This window comes from Ambystoma mexicanum, chromosome 9, assembly GCF_040938575.1.
Source record: "Ambystoma mexicanum isolate Mex_15411 chromosome 9, UKY_AmexF1_1, whole genome shotgun sequence".
NCBI classification, from domain to species: domain Eukaryota; kingdom Metazoa; phylum Chordata; class Amphibia; order Caudata; family Ambystomatidae; genus Ambystoma; species Ambystoma mexicanum.
Window position 1 is genome coordinate 837436562 of NC_090931.1, and position 16060 is coordinate 837452621.

The 16060-nt window shown below is 46.0% G+C and overlaps 1 protein-coding gene across 1 annotated transcript in view; it reads left to right on the forward strand.

Moving 5' to 3' along the window:
* RPE (ribulose-5-phosphate-3-epimerase) overlaps positions 1-16060 on the forward strand; it is a 382550-nt gene that overhangs the window by 247448 nt on the left and 119042 nt on the right. The window lies entirely within an intron of this gene.

The window sequence follows — 16060 nt, forward strand, 5'->3', positions numbered from 1 at the left end:
AAAGAACTTAAAGGATTTGTCAACTTGCTTAAAGACAAAGATTGCATTGAAGGCTAAGATTATGACCTGACTCAGGAAAAACCCACTGTTATTTTTGAGTTGGAGGGCATCAAAATCGATTATTTGAGAACCCGTTTTAATAGGAAATGAGAATTGGCACTCCCAACTTCAAAAACCTGATATAATAATAAAGAGTCGCACAGGTGTTACCCTAAACTTTTCTCAAACGTTTTGGCGAGGGGGATGTCCTATGCAGCCCACTACTTAAGTTTATAAAACGCAAACGCGCAATCCACAGTTTTATATTGCGGCGGGCAGTGGGGTGATAACCGAATTGACCAGTTAATCCTTGATGAACACAAATTCTAAGATGCCAATGCCTTTTCCTTTCAGTGCATCGAATACAGTGGTGGAGATGGAGTTAAATAATTGGAGATTGATTATGCTGCACAAAATAGAACACCACATTCGTGAATTTGGGATGCGCTTTAAAATGCCCAGAAACTGCCCCTTTTTTGCTCAAATGCACAAAGGTTCAAAAAAGGACCTCTGAATGAGCACATTTAATATGTGCTCATTCTGATGCCTTTTGTGAATTGGGCTCCTACCTTTTTTGCTCAAATGAGGAGATGCGCAAAGATGTTTTGAGAATCTGGCCCCTTGTTACTTTTTTGTCTTGGGGGGGAAAAGATCACGACAAGAAGTGCAGATTTATTCAGTACTCTGTGGCAGAGGGGCAATGAAGGATGTACTAGGCAACTGTGTGAAATCTTGGGCTTGGTTTTTGCTGTCATGCAAGTACTGATCAAAATAAGCCTGGGCTCCCTATTGGATCAACCAATTCAGGATTATCCTTCATCACTGGGTCTCGTTAAGCAACTGTGTCAGGGTTGGGCTTTGTTTCGTTTTATGAAGAGAGGTGAAAATGAGCCTACCTTTAGGAAGTATAAGGGTGCAGAGTAGACACAGGTAGCATGTTTGATGGAATAAACATTTATAGTTTTCAAAATCAAAAGAAAACCTATCTTGCCCTAACTCGAAGAGGAGTTTCCCTGCCTCAACCTAATACTAAGGGTTCAGTAAGGATGTCTGTGTAACTCAAACGTTCACCGTTTTGTGTCAAAACCCTGCTTCTGTCCCTTACACGTGTAACTAAACTAAAGAAGTAGAGGATCGTCTTGGTCCAGAAGAATGACTCCCTTCTTCTGGTAATAGATGACAGTTCCACTTGTGGACAGAACCTTGGCCTAAGGGATTAGCTTTTTTTCCCCCCAGGGTTCAATCCCTACCCAAGGTACAAAGCAAAGTTCCAGGTTGAAAGGTCAATAAGTAGCAAAGCTCTCAGTTCAACTCAAAAGGATAAAGTTCTAGCTCCAACTCAAACACTATTCCTTGTTGCCCATCAAAACTCTTCACAATTGGGTTCCTGGCGAATGCCTCCCTTCTCCAGGTATCTTGATCTCCGTACTTTCACACTGACAGGTGAATGACTCCCTTCCCCTGGACTCTTTTTGCTTGGCCTCACATTTTCACAGGACCAGGGAAGTGACTCCCTTCCCATTGGTCTTCCTTGGGGTTATTATCACCCTCTCTGGGATTTTACTCTCACAGTTCACCACACCAGGGGGAATGTCTGAGTTCCCCTGGCCTTTCTATATGATTCACAACAGCTGGGGGAATACCTTCATACACCTGGCCCTTTTCAGGTTTCTTGTAACAGTTCACAAACTTCGAGGCAATGTCTGCCCAAGCTTTTCTCAGGCTTCTTATTACAACTGACAGGACCAGAGGGTATCTCTCTCTCCCTCTGGGCTTTCCCATCTTTCCGGGCCTTGGGGTATTTTCCTTCTCCCCAAACGTTACCAACTTGGTTTACTCGCCTGTCAAGTATGGTTAGCCCTGAATTAATGTTTCTCATCAAATTATGAGGGCCTCCCTCATATGACACAGTTCGCATAACCTAAGGGAATGTTTACTTCCTTCTGCCTTCCCTTTTCTCCTCACGATCTTGGAGTATTTCTCCTTCTCCAGGTTCCACCAACTTAGTTTACTCCACTGCCAAGTATGGTTGGTTTCTCGGCAGCTTTTCACTGGGATGACCTCTCACCAAGTGTAATTAGTTCTTCAGGAGTTGGTTTGTCCCACTGGGATGAAGATGATCGCTCCACTCTTCCTCCCTCGGTTGACCATAGCCCTCGGGCTTCCCCAGCGCCTTCTCAGGAACCCTGTGCGTAATTTGTTACTTGGTCTGTAGAGTTTCCTGTCACCTCTGGCATCTCTGGTTCGCCTCGGCTTCCCTCTGTCTCTCACGGTCGGTTCTCGTGCTGTGCCGGCTTTGCCAAGTTGGTCTCTCCCTGTACATCGGGTCTCCGGCAAACAGCTCAATACCCAGCTCCTCTGGAACCAGACATCTGGTTCTCCAACCCTCAAGTAAGTCTCTCTTTCTTCTTCTGACACTGAGTGCCTGTCGCATGTGTCCTGGTCTGCAGCACCTCCCATCAACGCTGCTCCACTCCCCTGGTTGTCCGTTCTTGCTTTTTACCTTGTGATTTGCGCTGGCTTTCTCTGAGCAAGTCTAGTTTCTAGACACTATGGAGTGTCTAGTGGACACAAAAAAAGAATACCTACTTGATAAACCCAATATTGGGGTAGCTCTAGAACAAATTCAAACGATATGACATCAGGTATGTTATCAGAAAAAAACAGAGCATTACAGATGGTGGGAGGTATAGAATAACAAAACCCTTTAAATTCAGTGTAAAAACTGTAGTTAAGTGACGTTAAGTTGCCGATTTAATGCCACAAACCCTCTGAAATTCGTCAGGTGCTGGAAGCTATGCCACCTTAAGTATGTTGCCCCTAAGCACACTGATGACATTACAAATTATATATATATTTCTGGAGCTTGTGGATCTGCTTAGATCACATGCTCTGCATAGTCCGACATCTAGTGGTAGTCGTGAAGTATTAAAAGATATGTTTTCAAAACTCAAACGGATTTCGGCAGGGCGTGTTAGTAATGCTATCTCTAGTGTGACGTGTACTGTACCCATGGTCCTTCACGCGTAGAGGTCCCTCAGAATGTTTTTCCCCAACATTGAAGTATGTTGTAAATGCAGAGTTCTCTTCTAGGCTGATGCCTTTAGTTAGTTGAGAGTTTATTAGTAGACTCTTCTTCCTTTCCTTATTTGCTTTTATAGACTGCTCGACGGCTTTTGACGGACAACCTCATTGTCTACTACTTGACTGATCGATGACCAGACGCGGCCTACACAGGCCTCTTCGAGCTTCAGCCCTTACAGTAGGGTGAGAGGGGGGAGGGTTCTTCAACCGACCTCCTTAGAGAATGCATATTCTGCTATCCCCTTTCCCTTTTTCTAGACAATCTGCCCTTCTAAATAATGGCCAAAACTCCCTTTAAATTTTGCCCTACCTGCCACTGAAAATTCCTGTGGAAGGACACGCACCGGGTGTGCAATTACTGTCGCCCGAGGGATCACCCAGAAAAAGGTTGCAAATCTTGCAAACTTTTTCGATCGAAAACTCTAAAGGATCGGTGCACCAAACGCTGGGCCGCTCATGCAATGCAGGCCGAGGCTTCCATCGGCGTGATGGAAGACTCCAGCGAGGGCAGTATAGGGGTCCTTAGGGATGCCGAAGGCGAGCAGGGTTTGTCGGACCCCATGTGCTGGATCCAGTGAGCAGGCTGGCTGCTCTGTGATGGAGAAGACACCCGGCGGCCAGAGCACACATAAGCCCAAGAACACTAAACGCATAGCCCACGGTCGTTGAGTGTTGAAGCCCACGCGGTGTCCACTGAGAAAGCCTCAGCTTCGTTCTTGTCCTCTGGGCCATTGCGTACGCTTTCGCCTCATGACAGGCCTCCGAAACCCGACCCCAGGGTTGGTTCGGACACCGCACACAAAAAGGCCCTCCTTTCGTGCGCCGAAGAACAGGCGGCAAAAGGCGCAATGGTGTCCCCCAAGCAAACACTGAAGATGCAAGAGCTCATCAAAAAACATGTCGGTGCTATCCTACTTAATGCTAGGTCACTGAAAAAAGCAAACATTTCCTACCCCCTGCACCCAAGCAAACTCCCTTTCAGGCCAACCCTATTGTGTCATGCTTCCCACCTTCAAGTGATTATACTCCTGAACAGTTTCATAACATTTTAAGGAAGCTGTAAGTTTTATGGACTTTATGGACAGACACCCAGATCAACTATCGTCCCTTAGAGAAGCCTCAAAGCCAGGGGCCTCCGCACACAAGCCCCCTGCCAAAAAGCCTTGTCTTGAGCCACAGCCTAGCACCTCTGCTCTAGGCACTACGGCCTCGATCTACCAAGACCCCTCTCAGGACATGTACTATGACAATCCCTCAGGATCACAAGACCCGGGTTCTCAAGGTGACCTATATAGTCGGGACCAATTCTATGATGACTTGACGACGATATGTATGTAATCCAGTCGCCAGACCACCACCTTGATAACCAACTACAATACAATGAACTGCTATTAAAGGCTGCACAACACTTTAACATTGACACTCAGGATGCACAAGTCAACAAAGACATGGTCGACGACATTTTTTGAGACAAAAGATCTGCCACCCAGTTTATTCCGCCCCTGCACCCTGTGCAAAGATGCATCCAGCCCCCCCCCCCACCTACTTGCGCCTCGTCTCACAAGGGCAGTCAACCCCAGAAAAGAAAAACTATTCAGGCTGGCACCCTCTGTATATTAGGGGTCAGCTTAAACCTGATTTATTAGTGGTCACCACTACCAGAAAGAGGGCAGGCCCTCCACTGGCATCGGCCGAGGCCCCGCCAGACAAAGAAAGCAAGAACGTCTATACGTTCGGGAGAAAAGTCACTCTTCAGCGGCATACTAAACCAGAATCGCCAACAACACTAAGCTGCCCTGGAACCCCTGAAGTCTCAATTGTTAAATACTACTGCAGAGGGCAAGTAGAGATCAAACTGCATCATGAAAAATAACCTTGATGCAGATAATTCAGGACGCATCATAGCAGAGGGCACGCTCATCGAGCACCTCGCATGTCTCAGACAATCTGGGTTTAAGTTAGAAACTCAGACCACACTCCTAAACATGCCGGTGGAGTATACTGTGCGGGAAGGCTGCCGAAGACTCCCTTAAGAGTGCTAAGGAGAAATAGGGCACTCTCAAATCCCTTGGCCAGTTAACAGACAAGCCCTATGTTCAACGGGGCTACTCAAACTCTAGAAGGTTTCGGGGTCAGGGTGCTCAACATTCCTCGGGCTATACTCTGGGCAGACAATCCTCATCATGGGGCCCATCCCAAGGACAAACTTCCTCTTCCAGATTTCAAAGAGGAAATAAAAGGGCCAGAGGAAGAGGCAGAACCTAACCTGGGAGAGGCTCCACCCCTCCCAACAATGACGCATCGCAACAGGCCCCCTTGAATGCCACTCCAGTAGGAGGCAGAATTTCACACTTCACCCACGCCTGATATGATATGATATATGTTATTTTATAACGTGCTTAATACCCAGAGGTTTCTAAGCGTGGACTCTTGGATCGAACCTGTGGTGCTCCGTGTGATCTTGCAGCCAATGTGAGCACGTTGTCCCTGAGCTATCCTCCAGAGACAAGGGGATAACGTCGGACAAGTGGGTCTTGTCCACCGTGGCAGGCGGGTATTGTATCAAGCTGTTACAAAAAACACCATAACTGCCGCCAAGACAGAGGAAAATGTCAACATAAGAAAAACGCATATTGTTAGAAGAAGTAAAGTCACTGCTGAAAAAGGGCACCATACAGATCGTCCCAGAAAATCAGGTAAATAAGGGTATTTATTCAATGTACTTCCTTGTGCCAAAGTAAGACCTTTCTGTGCGCCCAGTACTAGATCTGCAAACAAATACGTCAAACTCCCAAATGTTTTGCATGACCACGCTTCAAGAAGTAATCCCACTCCTAAAACGGGGGGTGGGGAGGGCTACATGGCAACATTGGATATGAAAGATGCATACTTTCATATTTCAGTGCTCCCTCCGCACAGAAAATGTGTTTCAAGATAGCAAGAGTTTACTACCAGTTCAAGGTACTCCCCTTCGGCATCGCCTCAGCACCAAGAGTATTCACAAAGGTACCTGCAGTAGTGGAAGCACACCTGTGCAGAAAGTCCATCCCACTATACCCTCTTATGGATGACAGGCTAATTACAAGGGAATCTCCTTGTTTGTTTTTTTTTATTCATTTATATTGCGCACCAGACCCGGGGGTATCAGGGCGCAGCAGTTTACAGAAAATGCAAGGCTTAAGTTAACAGGTTACAGAGACATGATACAGATTGTGATACAGTCAATAAGTACATAGAGGAGAGAGAACTGCTATGATACAAGGAAGCGAGTATATGTACAACATATAGTGTAACAGTGAGAATTGCATCTGAATGGACCTAGATATCGGTAGACTTGAGCCAATTGATGTAGTTAAGTCTAAAATTCAAATAAGGTTGCTCTTCTCTGACAGGAAGTGGTAGGGAGTTCCAGAGTTGGGCCGCTTTGACGGGGAAGCTGCATCCACCAACCTTTGAGAGCTTAAATCTGGGGATGGTAAGGCAGTTGGTATTGATTAGTCTCATAGGTCTGGTAGAGGTTCTCCTCTGGAATCTGTCTGTGAGATAACTGGGGGCTGCATTATTCAGCGCTTTATGTGTAAGGGATGCAGTTTTTAGCTGGATTTTGTTATGTGTTGAGAACCAGTTATTTTGGCGCCTTATCACAGATATAAAATTAAATTTGCAAACTAAATACTCCAGAAACAATAGACCTTTTCAATATGGGCTTCTCCATCGACGAAAAGAAATCAACCTTGCCCCCAGCCAATTAAAACAATTCCTCGGGGCTATTCTAAAAACAGAGGACGAGCTGGCTTTCCCCTCAAAAGAGAGTGTACAAAATATGGTGTTGCAAGTACCTCACTACAAGGTCGGTCGCCAGATAACTGTAAGCAAAGCAATGCGCTTGCTCGGGTTGATGGCCTCATGCATTCACTTGGTTCGACAAGTGTGCCTGCGTATGCGCCCAATCAGGCCTCCAGATATGGTGCGTACTAGGCCTTTTTACGCATGAAAATCTTGTAAATACGACAGCTTTATTATTTTCCTGTGTACATTTACACACAAGTTTAGAGCAGAGGGCAGGTTACTTCACACAAACCAGAACGCTTCTATTTGCATCTACATGGATGCAATTGCAAGCCATGGATAAAAGCCTCTGAAACAGAATGCATTTCTCCGAAGCCTTTCAAAAAAAACAAACTGCACACTGTGATTAAAGGACTGGTTTATTTCCATTCAGCTTCTGCTGTGTTAATGCTCATGACGGAGCAAACAGAAGCACTGTGCATATTTATTTTCCCAGCATTTTAGGATTCTATAATTAATAAGATTGAAAACTAAGTTGCAATTGAGAATTCTTTTTTAACAAATAATGCTTTTCTTTCATTATAAGCAAACCAGTATTTCACAATTGTATTTTTCAGAGTGTCTGTGCTGTGTGCATAATCATGCAGAGGCAGATCATTTTTACACTTCTAATTTAATGTTCACTCTAATTTATCAAAACAGTGTGTAAAATGACTATGCACGGTCTAGTTTACATCCATTCAACCTTGCAGTCAATGGGGCACATTACTATATGGTCAGTGACAGCAGAGTCTTTGCTCAAGGGTGAGTGATTGTCATTACACCAATCACAGGTGTTCTAGCCTCTCAAATCTTCAAGACTACAATGAAAACATCCAAAACCCGACTCTTCAGGAAGCGCAAGCGCTGTTCAAAAACAAACAAATGAAAGTTACATTTGTAATTGAAATAGAAACTCAGCAAAACCTGTTCCTTTGATAATCCAGATAGATATTTTACTTTGTATAGCGCTTCATAGATGGTTCGTCCAACATCTAGGCACTGTGATTCCAATACCTCAGTTGATGCTCTGTTAACCAAACCCTGAAGGATGTTAGCCAATAAGATAGCTCAGCCAGTTGAGCACTCTTTGCTGCGATCTGTGAGTGATCTGTAGGTTGCAGGTTCGAATCCTGGCAAGGCCAACTCAACCTTTCGAGGTCAATAAAATAGTACTGACTTCGATTTGGTGATAATTGTGATAAATATGTTCTATGTGCAGCGCTTTGCCAAAAGCGCTATATAAATAACCATTTGGCCATGAGATTAGATATAGAATTTTGCATGAAGTTCTTGCCTCCCTGCACTGTTGTATCATAACATTGGCATATCATTAGGTAGTAATAGCTCCAGGAAATGGGGACTTTATTAAACATCAAAAGACAATTCTGCTATTGAACCTCAAAACACACACAATACAATTCATGTTTGCTTTACTATGTAATTAGCAAGCTTTTTGTGTTTCAACGTTTAAATATATACAGGCGGGATCAAAAGGCCAGACCTTCGAGAAATAATGAAAGGTGTATTCTGTCACAATGCAGAAAGCTGCTGCATACTAATGGTTTCCATACAGTTTCTGCACACGTCGGCTGGATGTCGCATCCATTTTAATCTCTTGCAAAGGAGAAAAGTCATTTTTACTCTCTTAAAACCACATTTACTCTCAAAGTTTAAAAATAGGCAGTAAAATACTGCCATCTCAAAAATCTTATCTGGAGCACTGCGCCCAATGCAGGAATGGTTAGCAAAACAATGGTCTCAGGCAAGCGGTCAGTGGGACGATCTAGTGGTTGTTTCGCTAACCCTGGTACAGGCTCTTCACTGGTGGTCCAGGCAAAACCTGCTAAGAGGAAAACCCTTCTGCATTGCACCAGCACAGGCGGTCCTGACTACAGACGCCTCACTCGCCGGATAGGGGGCTCACCTCTTTCACCACATAGCCCACGGCCAGGGGACACATGCTACTGCACAAAGACATATCATCTTCCTAGAACTCTTGGCAGTCTTCAAGGCTCTGCAGGCCTTTCAGCAACATCTTGCAGGTCAAACAGTGCAGGTCCTCACAGACAGCAACACCTCCATGTTCTACCTGAACAATCAAGGAGGCACACACTTTAAAAGTCTGTTCCAAGCTATCCCAAAAAATATGAAAGTGGGCTCTCAAGTGGAACAGGTTCCTATCCTCTCAACATGTTCCAGGGGAACTCCATTCTCTGGCAGACACTCTAAGCAGATACCCTCTACCAGAAGAACACGAGTGGCAACTTAACAGAGATATCCTAGACAGAATATTCTCACAATGGGGTCACCCCCATTAGACTTGTTTGCCACAAGCCTAAACGCACAATGTCCAGACTTTACGTCCAGGTTTCCCCAAACAGGGTGTAAGTGGAACGCCCTGTGGATGAACTGGTCAGGGAAATTTGCTTACACTTTCCCCCCTGACGCCACTCCTGAGCAAAACAGTGCACAAGATGCACCAGGAGCAAGTAACTCTAATCCTGGTTGCTCGTATGTGGGCGAGACAACCCTGGTTTCCACATCTGCTCAAACTGGCGATATGCGACCCAACCAAGCTCCCATGCCCGTACAACATGCTAACACAACACAAGGGAACATCCCACCACCCACGCCCTCAATCTATGGACTTGGCAGCCTGGCTCCTGAAGTCCTAGATTTTGGCCACTTGAATCTTGCACAAAGGTGTATGGCTATCCTAATATAGGGACAAAAACCGAACACCAGACACTGCTATTTCAATAAGTGTAAGATATTTGTGATCTGATGCACGTCACAAACACTAAACCCAACAGAATGTTCCCCAGCTAACATTCTACATTACATGCTTTACCTACTAGACTCTGGCCTAGTATTCAACTCCATCAAAGTGCATCTGGCGGCTTTGTCGGCTTACACCACTTCACAATACAAGGTGTCCTGGTGGAAAGTTCCTGTCATTAAAGCATTCATGGAAGGGATAAAGAGGCTATACCCCCCAATTTCCAACCCATCTCCGGGTTGGTATCTTAATGTTGTGCTCTCCAAGCTCATGGGTCCACCCTTTAAGCCTATGCACAAGGCCAGCCTAAAACATCTGACTTAGAAAACTGTATTCCTAGTAGCTATCACCTCCTATAAGACTAGTCGGTGAACTACAGTCTTTGTCCTTACAAGACCCTTCATAATATACAAGGAAAAGGTCATCCTCGGAACTAATCCTAGGTTCTCGCCTAAATTAATTTCAAAGTTCCATGTTAATCAATCCATAGAACTTCCTACCTTCTTTCAAAATCCATCTAACTCAGCAGAAAGAAGCCTCCCTATGCTTGATGTACTGTGGGCGGTCTTGTACTATGTGAACAAAACTAAGGAAAACAGACCAACTCTTTGTTTCCATAGCACCTGGAAGGGAAGGTGATCACATATCAACAAACGCCATCTCCAAATTGATAGCCAAGTGCATACAGCTCTGCTATTCCCTATCCAAAAGAGCTTTACCTTTCACTTCCAGGGCTCACTCTACCAGAGGTACCAGAGCTAGCTTAGCCTTCATTGCAAACATGTCATGATGCCTACCTCTAAGGAGCCAGGCCGGGCCCAGCAACCCCAGAGGCAGACATCATTTTCCCCAGGGAAGTCTTAGCGGGCCCAAGTCGGGGCCCTTTGGACTCAGTCCTGGCGCCTTAGGCGCCAGGCTCATAGCGGACCCCAGTCCTGGCGCCTTAGGCGCCAGGCTCATAGAAGAGGATATGTGTTTAAGTGCTTGGGTGCACACTTACCTGATGCAGACCTTGCTGCTTCATCCAGGCCCTCTTGAGGCCTGAATGGGACTACTTAACCTGTAGGACTACTTCACCACCCGGGTGTGGTCGGGGAAGGATACATACCTGATTGGTGGAAGGATACATACCAGGAACTTCTTCCAAGGCTATTTAAACCCCACCCGAACAGCCACACATGCTTCGCGTTGTTCTGCACCTAGCAGCTGGACGCTCACCGTGTCAGCTCCTGCATCCTGACTTCAGCCACGCCTGCCAGCACCCTGGAACACCTGCAAGGGGAGAAAGGAAGAGAATAGGAGAAGAAAAGCCCTTACCTGCTAAATCTGCATCCCGGAGTCATTTCCCCAACGGCCCTGAAAAGGAAGACATAATTTTAAAGGCATTTCGTTTCGATCGCTGCAGCGCTGCATTTTACTCACCTTTGCAAGGCGCTTCCATCTTCAGCACCGATCTTCCGGATTCAGCTACGCCCCGGCGCCTAGAGGAAAAAAGACAAGAACAAAGGTGAGAGGGAGAAAAGGAATAAGGAAAGCTCAGTTTCCTTTTAAGTCTTACCTGTTGGATTATTCCCACTGCATTTCGGGTCCTGCCGCTTCCTGGCATCTCTGGACCCCGGCCCCTATGGGGAAAAAAGACAAAGACATTGAATGAGCGAATGCAAAGACATTACCTGAGCGCTCATCCAGAACTGTTTCACTTCGGGTCGGCGCCATATCTCCGGCACTCCGAACCCCGGCCCCTAAGGGGAAAAAGACATAAGCATTAGCGCTTGCTGCAATTAGACAACGAACATTATTATTAAGCTTGAACTTTTGAACAGAACTTTTACAGCGCCTTACCTGAACAGTCAAGCTTACCCGAACTCCCATCAATCCTCAATCCAGTGAAGTAACTGGGTTTCAACGCGCCCCTGCACCAGAAGCAGGATGGAGAGCTCATCCTTCCAAACCCTAAGGTGAGGCTTCACAGGGAATCGTGGAGGAGGTATCGTGGAGGGTTGGAAGGGAGTGGGAGGCTTGAGCATTGTTCCACAGTTGGTAATACTCCCTTTTCACGCACAGGAGGGTATCCAACGAGCCAGGGAAGCCAGAATAGAGGGGCCCTTCCTGTCCATCTTCAGAGTTCTGCGCCTTCGACACCGCGCCTCCGTGGGAACCAGGTGAGCGTTACAAAACATCCCTCTAGACGCCATTCATGGTTTCACACAGCATTATTGCATTGACACTCCCTCTAAAGCAGATTCACAAGTGGGACAAGCGGTTCTAAAACATCTATTTGCCGCGATACCTTCTCACTTCCCACCTCCTTCTCCAGATACTGCTCGCTAATCTTTGCAGAGCATGTGATCTAGCCTAGCCCTTCTCCAACCACCTTGTGTTCCAGAGCCTGCTAAGGTTCTGGAACACATATTAGAACATAAGCAAAGTATAGAAGACCAAGTATAAAACACAAAATTACCCCCCCCCCCCCCTTATAATGAATGACACAATGACATTCAGTCACAAATAACATCTTTAAATCTGACAGGAACTTTCCAGATCCTTCCCGTGACTTGTCCACTTACACTTGACTCACCTCTTCCCACACAACTCTGGCACCAACAGGTGTCTTACCATCAGCCATCACTACCTCCTTTTCCTGCCCTTGCACTTGCACTGCTTAACACCAACCTTCCTTTTGACCAAACCTCACCTCCCTCAACAACCACCACACTCGCCTCTTACAGCCGTAATCCTTTTTGGACCCAGGAATTTTCTCTCTAAACACTTAAGCCCATACCTGGGATTTTTAATAAGTACCACAATCTCCAACTTCCCATTCTTGTTCCTTAACTCTAGAAACGTCGTCATACACATTATTGTACTGGCATTGGACCTCTTCTATTAATTTCATTATCTGTTTGCGATTCACATGTACACTGCCAGCTAATCCCACCCAACCTGAACATAACTTGGTGCCCGATTGGCACCCCTTCAATGACACAAACGGGGAAACCTTGATAACTGAATGAGGCGTGGTATAATAGATCACACCATTTCCCTGAGCACCTCAGCCCATGACAATCCTGATCCCATGGCCAATTGAATGCCACCTTTCAAGAACCTATTCGCTCGCTCCACCAACCCGTTCGCCCTGGAGTGGTACAGTGCAGTACGAGTGTGCACTATCCCAAAGCGCAACAAACAAATCTTCATGTTTTCAGAACGAAATGTACGCCATTGTCCGTTACAATTTCTGAAGGGAAACCTTCCCTAAAAAACACTTTATCAAAAAAATGCCAGCAATTCCACTATGGTAGCCTCTCTCAAACCCTTCCACTCTATCCACCTCGAGTGGTAATCAACCAACACCACAATGAATCTAAAACCATCACCCAACCCTTGAATGGGACCCATCAAATCTACCGCCACTTTGTCAGGGCTCACCCGGTACACTCACCGGTAGGAGTGGCGTCTCTCTTACCACCTTGTTCTTGTCACACGCCACGCATACCCCATGTTCTCTTATCTTCCTGGCCACTCCACTGTCCATGGCTGGCCACCAATAACTCTGCCTTAACAACCTCTTAGTCCCACTCATTCTGCAGGGCCCTTGATGGACAATATCAATCAGCTTCTCTCTGACTCCTTCAGGAGGAACCACCTTACTACTTCTCCAAAGTCTTCCTCCAGCTCCTGTCAAGCACAACTCATCTTTAACCTCGTAAAAACAATTGCATTTCCTTTCAATTTCCTTTTCACCAGGCTAACCTACCATAGTCCATTCCTTCACTTTACTAAGCACACCATCCTCCTTCTCTGCCACCATCCACTCTCGCTTCTCCACCGCCCCAAGTTCCATGCTGGCAACAATCATTTCGTCTTCTTGCAACTTTTCTCCAGCCTCCTCATGATCCTAAACAGGAAGCCGCGAAAGACAATCCGCAACAACATTTTCTCTACCAGATACATAACGCATGTGAAAATTGTACCCTTGCAGCCCTAACATCCACCTCGAGATTCTGGGCGACGCTTTTGCCCACCCGTCGCCAGCCAGCATTTGTACCAAAGGCCTATGGCCAGTTTTAATCATGAACCTCTGACCCCACAAGAAAAACTTAAAATGTAAAACTACCCAAAGCACAGCCAAAGCCTCTCTCTCTCTACAGCCGAATAGTTATTTTCCGCACCCCTCAATGGTCTGGACGCAAATGCGATTACATGCTCCTCTTTCCCACTGTCCACTTGTGAAAGAGATGCTCCCAAACCTAATAAACTGGCCTCCACCGTCAGAACCCTTTTCCTGCCACTCTCAAACCCTCCCAATGAGGGAGCTCCAGCAATTCCCTCCTTCATTTTTTGAAACGCATCCTGACATTCATCTGACCACAAAAACCCAACACCCTTCTTCAGAAAAGCTCTCAGAGGCGTTGAAATGGCAGCAAAATGATTAACAAATTTGTGGTAGAGCTCTGCCATTCCCATAAATGACCTTAGCTGATCTTGTCTCGTGGGGCTGGAGCTTTACCAATGCTTTCTAAAAGACTAAGCTTGGGGGCAATCCCTTGGGATGATATTTTGTGCCCCAAATATTGTACCTCACGCACACCTATCCTGCATTTGCTCCGCTGCACAGTTAAACCAGCTTCTCTCAATTTCTCCAAAACACACAGCAAAATGGTGTCATGTTGCACCATACACTCAGCAAACACTAGAATGTCATCCTGAAATACGATCTCATTGGAAACTCCTTCTAGCACTTTCTTCGTCACTCGTTGAAACTCTGCCGCAGCCGATGCCAACCCAAACGGAATTCTTAAATATTTAAAAGTTCCTTCTGGTGTAATAAATGGCGTGACATCTTGACACTCCTTGGAAAACGGCACTTGATGGTATGCTGCCAATAAATCACTGTGAACCAACTGGAGTCTCCTAAAACAGAGCTTCTGAGATGATCGGTAAGGGGTGTCTCTCCACCAGAATGTTCTTGTTAAGTTCTTTTCAGGTTGACGCAAAGTCACATCTTCCCATTGCTTTTAGCCACCAGAACCACCGGAGATAGCCATTCTGTGCCCTGTAGCCGCTCTTATCACCCCACGTTGTAACAGACTATTTAACTCTTCATGTAGCTGCTGTTTCTTGTTGTGCGGGACTGGTCTCACTTTGTGTACCACAGGACGAGAGTTAGGTCTCATTTTAATGTAGTGTTTGAAATCTCTTTCCCAAGGCTTTCCAAAAACACCTCTGGAACTCTGCAGCCCATTTGTCTTTCACTTCAGCTACCGGAATTGGTGTTGGAGCATTCGCTTGGATCCGAACTCCCAGACTTTTTTGTTCCTCCCATCCTAGTAAGGACGATCCTTTCTTCGCCACTAGTATGTTTGCGGCACATTCTCTGCCTTTGTAGCTTACTCGTCCTCGAAATTTTCCTAGCAGATCTATCTCTCTCCCAATACCCACATGGTTGCACGTGGGACGGCATTATTTCTTGCGCATCTCTTAGCTGGGTCTACGTGAAAATGTCTTCTGACACAATTGTCCATGGAGAAGCCAAATTCACCTTCATTGACAACTTAGGCCCATCAATTTGGAATTCATCCACTGGGCCATTCACCCCTTCAGATATTGCAGAAATCTCAAATATGTGTCGAGGCTTGCTATCAACACTTTGGACAGATGAGACGGTCTCCTGTTCGTTATGACCTTGTTTCTGCTCCACCACACTGATGGTCGACTCCCTGCACATGCGTGCAAAATGTCCTCTCCGCCTGCACCTAATGCATTCTGCGTTCTTCGCCGGACACAATACATTGTTCGCTGCATGTCTGGGATTTCCACATCTAAGACATTTGTGCCCCCATCATTCCTTCTTCGGCACGGGTGGTCTCCTTTGGCCCATCGCACATACCTCTTGCCCCCCATGTTTCTCCACTTTCATTTCCTCCGTACACTGAGTCGTTTGTTCAATGCTTTTAGTGAGCTCCACTGGCTAAGGTCATATCCTTTGCTAATAGCTTGTCCTGCACCCTGGGGTTGTTTGTGCACCTTACCAATTGATCTCGAATCAGGGATTTCGTTAAAGCCCCAAATTCGCAAGTGTGGCTCAGTGTCCTTGGCACAGCCACATACTCTTCCACCGACTCTGAAGATTCTTGACTTCTTTGAAAAAATGTGTGCCTTTCGAAGGTTACATTCTTTTTTGGTTCATAATGTTCTTCAATTTTCCTTACAGCTACAGAGGACTCATCCAGGTCCCCTGCTCCTCCCTCCAGGAGTTCAGGAAGGCCATAGAAAACACTGCGCCCTTCTGAGCCTAAATTGTGGAGTAATAGTGCTTGTTTTCTG